Source organism: Arachis stenosperma, chromosome 3 (genome assembly GCF_014773155.1).
Source record: "Arachis stenosperma cultivar V10309 chromosome 3, arast.V10309.gnm1.PFL2, whole genome shotgun sequence".
Taxonomy (NCBI): Eukaryota; Viridiplantae; Streptophyta; class Magnoliopsida; order Fabales; family Fabaceae; genus Arachis; species Arachis stenosperma.
Window position 1 is genome coordinate 120,558,537 of NC_080379.1, and position 6,094 is coordinate 120,564,630.

At 40.4% G+C, this 6,094-nt stretch overlaps 1 non-coding gene across 1 annotated transcript; it reads left to right on the forward strand.

Moving 5' to 3' along the window:
• The first annotated feature begins 5,781 nt into the window (after positions 1-5,781).
• On the forward strand, positions 5,782-5,885 carry LOC130970907 (small nucleolar RNA R71). The gene has a single exon (XR_009082152.1). It is a non-coding gene; the product is annotated as a small nucleolar RNA R71 (small nucleolar RNA).
• The last annotated feature ends 209 nt before the right edge of the window (positions 5,886-6,094 follow it).

The following is a 6,094-nucleotide window of genomic DNA, read 5'->3' on the forward strand; positions in this document are numbered from 1 at the left end:
GTCAACCTTTAAAAGATTGGAAGATGTTGGGCTCTCAGGACTCTTAGATTCCGTTTGGGGCAGAAGATGTCCTGGTGAAGAGATCCGAGATTATTCCAAGACAGGGAAGAGAAAGAAGAAGAAGGGAGAATTAAGCGGCAGCCATGACCATTAGAAGGTGGCAAAGTTCTTTCATATTTCCTCTTTCATGTCTTTAATAAGGAGATGCATGTCTGAAACATGATATGCCTCCATTGATTATTTCTTTTACTTTATGCAATTTTTGTTCTTTGCTTTTCATTTCAGCTAGTTAATAATTAGCTAGAAAAATGCTAAACCTGCATAATGCTTGTTATCCATCACTTAGCTTGAAAATTGTTTTGTTTCCCATATGCTTAAATAAAAGAGTTTGGTCTGAATTGAAAAGTAAAATATCCAATGTTGCATAAGTATGAATGGAAGTTGGTGGTGGTATATGTGTTTGATTAAATGCATAACTCATAAAATAATTGTTGCATAATGTCATTCTCATTCAAGTGTGAGTTAGCTTGCTGTTGTAAAGACTCTTATCAATAATGAAAAAGCCCTTGGTAACAAAAACAAAAAGAAAAGGGAATGAAAAAGCCAAAATGGCAAGAAAAACAAAGAATAAAGGTTGGACACCAATAGCTTGGACCCTAGGACATATGCCTGTGGTGTTCTTGTACTAAGATATGCTTGGATGAGTAAATTCTAAGGGGTATTTTAAAACCCGGTCACTTAGATCAACTGATTTAGGATGGCCAATTGAAAGTCCACAATAAAGAGCAACTTAGATACAAAACATTTAGTTATCCAAAGAGATGCTGGGCATCAATGATCCTAGGAAGAATTAGTGAGCCAAGTGTCTGTGGTGGAGAGATGTTGAGTAAAAGAAAGAAACAAATAAAGCCAAAGGCTATTACTGCAACATTTGACACCAAACCTCTAAAAGAATAATAAGCTTGTTAAGCATTGTAAGCCAAGAAAAGTTAGCAAGGGAGTAATTAAAAAGTGAGTCTTCTAACAGCAAGTTTAGCAAGCCTTTGAGGAAAGATGTGTATTATGCAGCAGCAATAATAAGTGAGTTGTCATTGTCTGCATAAAGACTCCATAAATCAAGTTCTGCTATATGCCTAATAAGGATATGTGTTCTTTTCTTATTCATATCATTTACTCTTATTTTTGATGCTTGCTTGGGGACAAGCAAGATTTAAGTTTGGTGTTGTGATGACAAGTCATCATATACCCATTTTTCAAGCTAATTTCACTTGTTTTGTTAGCATTTATACACTTTCTTGCTTCTTAAGTAAGTGATTTGGAGTGAAAATGCATAACTTCTCTAAATCAAGTAACCACCATGAAATTAATGTTAATCCATGAGGTTTAAGCTAATTTTAATTGAATTTTAATTGATTTATAAGCCTCTTGAATTTAGTGATACTTTGAGTGGTTGTTTTGGTTTATTGTAGGTGAAGAAAAGAAAAGAAAAGGAAAAGCGTGGCCTAAGAAGTGTAGCCCAAGGAAAGGAAAGTGTGGTCAAAGCAAGAGGAAGTGTGCCGCATGCAAAGGGGGAGGCAAACATTGCCCTCCACAAGGGCACACTGCCCTCTAGGAGGGCAACATAAGGGAACCAAGAAGAGAAGGCAATTCTGCCCTGCCCACTCCAAGGGCAGAGCACAATTTTGTGCCTTGGAACCAAGAAGAAGAGAACCTTGCCCTGCCCTCCACAAGGGCAGTATCGGGCTCTCCAAGGAAGAAAATCAAAGGAAAAATGTCACCCATGCATGCCACAAGAATCGAACACGGAACAAGGAAGAAGCAAGGAACTAAGGTTGAGTGCCGTGCCAAGAAACCAAGGAAATTAATTGAGCGTGTGTTCCAGCCGTGTTTCGAACACGGGACATCAAAGTGGAAACATTGCCCTGCCCTCCGCGAGGGCAGGGCAGCATTTTGTGTGTGGCGCACCAAGAAACAATTCTGGCGCACCAATTCTTGATCCTGGCAGCACCAGCGCGCACCACAGCTTGAATCTGGCGCACCAATTTTTCCTGCCCTGCCCTCCGCGCGGGCAGGGCAGCATTCTGCGCATCGGCCAGCACCAAGCCGCACCAATCTTCCGCGCCAAGCACGCACCAAGCACCAATTTTCTGCTCTGCCCTCCACAAGGGCAGGGCAGCCTCCTGGGAGCAACTTTTCATGGGCCGAAAATTCAAATTAAAACCCCATCTTAATTCATTTCTTCACCAATTCAAAAGCCCATCCAAATCCCAATATCTAAGAATAGAAAGTGTATAAATAGGAGTTAGTTTGATGTAATGAGGACCTTTACTTTCACCTTTTGACTTTTACCTTTCACTTACCTTTTGCTCTTGAATTTGGCACTTTCTTGGAGTTTTGATTTCTGCAACTTCTCTTGGTGTCTTGACTGAGAGTTCAGAGAATTGGGGAGGAGAATTGATCTCTCTTCTTCCTCGTTCTTGTTGGAACACTTTTAATTTTCTTGTTTTGAGTTTTGGGTGTGAAGAGTTGAGGAAATTCTGTCTCAACCTCCATTCAAAATCTCTTTAATCATTTTCTGCACAATTCAATTCAATTTCAATTTCCTTTACTGCTTCTTCTTCAATTTCTTGTCAATTGCTTTGTGAACTTGGATCTGGGAAGGCAATTGAGATCTAGGCTTTGCTACCTAGTCTCTGGAGACCTGAGATCCCAATTTACTTTTGGTTCTTCTGTGAACCTCTGCTGCATTTTATTTCCCTTCTGTTTGAATTCTCATTGCTTCTAATTCAATTTCTGCTCTCTTAATTGTTGCAATTCACATTCTCTTGTTTAGATTCTGCAATCCCAGTCCTCAAATCCCTTTTACATTCAAGCAATTTACATTTCTTGCCATTTAAGTTACTGCTATTTACATTTCTTGCACTTTAAGTTTCAGTCATTTACTTTCTTGTTCTTTAAGATTCTGCAAGTTTACTTTCCTGCTCTTTAATTTACTGCTATTTGCCCTTCCCCCTTTATATTTACTGTCATTTAGCTTCTGTTAAATACAACCCACTCAACCAAAACTTGATTCGCTTGACTAAATCAACCACTAAACTAAAATTGCTCAATCCTTCAATCCCTGTGGGATCGACCTCACTCATGTGAGTTATTATTACTTGATGCGACCCGGTACACTTGCCGGTGAGTTTTGTGTTGGATCGTTTTCCACACATCAAACCCCACTCTTGTTTTTCATAACATTTTCTTTTATTTGACTTAAAGGGCAAGCATACATGTAAGTAAGATGAAAATGAAAGCCAGGGACCTAGACCAACACACATAGACCTAAGCAATGAAATCTTAAAGGCAGAATTGAAAATTTCTAAGCTACTGTGGAAGCATGTTCTATTTCATACATAATTTTCCTTATTTAAAACTTGAAAAAGATAGAACGAGGAGGGAACTCCACCACCTTTTACTTATTGGAATGCTTATGTCCTTTTGTTTCCTTTGTCTTGAGATCCTTCTTGATTGCTCGAATCCTCATTTCCTTTGCGTTTCCCGATCAGCTTTTTCCAGAAACCAGCATCTTCCATCTTTTTCTTCAATGCTTCCTTCTATTGTTTCACCTTCCCCTCCTCTTGTTCTGTTAGGTATTTGCAAACTGTATCTTATCTTGGGATGGTAGGGTACAAATTATGCATATGCCCAGCCACATAAGCCAACTTGGCCTGAGTGTTTATGCTAAACTCTTCCCGGTGTAGTTGTCGTCCTTCATTAAGCACGTTGAACTCGTTGAATACTTTCATCCGAGCTAACTGACGTTGGTTGAGTTCTTGAAGGCATTTATCTTGACGCTCTTGCCTTTCAGTTACTTGATTGATGGCTTGGGTGAGCTGGGAGTAATGCTCCTGTTGCTGCTCCATTTGGTTTATTTTTCCAGGAATATTTTGTTGCTGGTCTCATATGACTCTAGTGGGTCTAGCTCCTTTTGGGTTACACTTGGTTGTTGTTCCTTCTGACCACATTGCTTGTCAGCCAGAGGGATTCTCAGGTGTATTATTTGTGCTTCTGTGCTTGTTTCTTCTATCAGTGCCTTATTGTGCTCTTCCCTTGATTTTTTGTTTTCTTGATCTGCTTCTTGTGAAGGTTTGAAGACATTAAAGGTGAGTTGTTCATCATGTATCTTCAATATTAGCTCTCCTCACTCCACATCTATAAGCGCCCTGGCTGTGGCTAAGAATGGTCTCCCCAGGATGATGGGATGGATGTGATTCTCTTCCATCTCCAAGATAACAAAGTCTGTGGGAAGGAAGTAGTTCCCAACCTTCACTAACACGTTTTCAACCACTTCTATTGCCTGTTTTTGAGTTTTGTCAGCCAATTTGATGATTACGTCTGTGGGCGTTAGCTCATTGATTTGAAGCTTTTTTCATGAGGGATAGAGGTATTAAGTTGATGCTTTCTCCCAGGTCATAGAGTCCCTTATCAATCATTGTTTCTCCTATAGCACAGGGGATGTGAAAACTCCCTGGGTCCTTCCATTTTGTAGGTGGCTCTGTTTGAATGAGAGCACTGCACTCCTTATTCATCACTATTGTTTGCCCACCCTTCAATGAACTCTTTTTGGTTAGCAGCTCCTTTACTTGATGTTTGAGGGCACCTGCTGGAGAGCCTTAATGAATAGTATGTTTACATGAAGAGATGCAAACATATCGAGGAACCTTGAATACACTCTCCTTGCTACACCACCCTTGAGCCTTTGGGAAAAAGGTGCATATGGATTCAGAGTCTCCTCCTCTTTTAGCTCCTTCCTGTGTATGGGATTGGGTGCTTGATTTCTCTCTTCATGCTTTTCCTTTGGATTGTCTTGAAAGTGTTCTATTTGTGTGTTTACTTCTTCCACAATCCTCTCGTCTGTTATAGTGATCATCTTGCATTCTTCCAATCTTACTTTCTTTGTTTCTCCTCTTGGGTTCTTCTCTGTGTCACTTGGGAAACTATCAGTAGGCTTGGGAAACTGTTGAGATAGATATCCTACTTGGGACTCCTACCTCTTGATGGTGTCTCCCTAGTTTTTGATATTGGCTCGCACTTTATCCTTGAATACTCTATTGTCTTGGACTTCCTTACATATACCTTCAAGTAGAGTCTCAATTCTGGAGAGTCTGTCTTCTGTTAGTGATGGTAGGTTGGGGTTAGGAGGTTGAGAGTGGTCATATTGGTTTTGATATGGATGTTGAGAAGGGTGGTTAGGTGGGTGTTGATATGACCTCTGTAAGAGATGTTGGTGAGTTGCATTGTTGTTGGGATTGTGGTTGTGGCGTCTCTGGTCTTGGTCTTATTGATTTTCCCATCCAAAATTAGGGTGGTTCCTCCAACCAGAATTATAAGTTTTGGTGTATGGATCATGGGTCTGCCTGGGTGAGTTCCCAACATAGTTGACTTGTTCTCAGTCACCTTCTTCTCCTGTATTCACTCCTTCTTGAGCTGGTGATGAAGTGGTGATTGCTGCAACTTGGTTTTCTTTCATCTTCTTAGTAAGATTGGCTAACTGCGTGGTGATCATCTTATTTTGAGCCAGCAGTGCATCCATATGGTTCAGCTCCATCACTCCTCGAGTGTTGCTCCTTTCAGAAGCATAGAAGTAGTCATTCTCAACTATAGTCTCAATGACATCTATGGCTTCTTCAATGGTTTTCTTCTTGTTTAGAGACCCCCTGATGAATGTCTACGGCGTTCTTTGATTTGTAAGAAAGACCTTCGTAGAAGATGTACATTTGATCCCATTCGTTGAACATGTCTGGTGGGCACCTTCTTGTTAAGTCCTTAAACCTCTCCCATGCCTCACAAAGAGTTTCACCATTTTGTTGCCTGAAGGTTTGTACCTCAGCTCTCAACCTATTGATTCTTTGAGGAGGATAGAATCTCGCCAAGAATTTGTTCACCACATCTTCCCAATTTGTTAAACTCTCCTTCGGGAAAGATTCCAGCCATTTAGATGCTTTGTTCCTGAGTGAAAAGGGGAACAAAAACAGTCTATAGACATCTGGATGAACACCATTAGACTTCACAGTGTCACATATTCTTAGGAAGGTGGTTAGATGTTGAT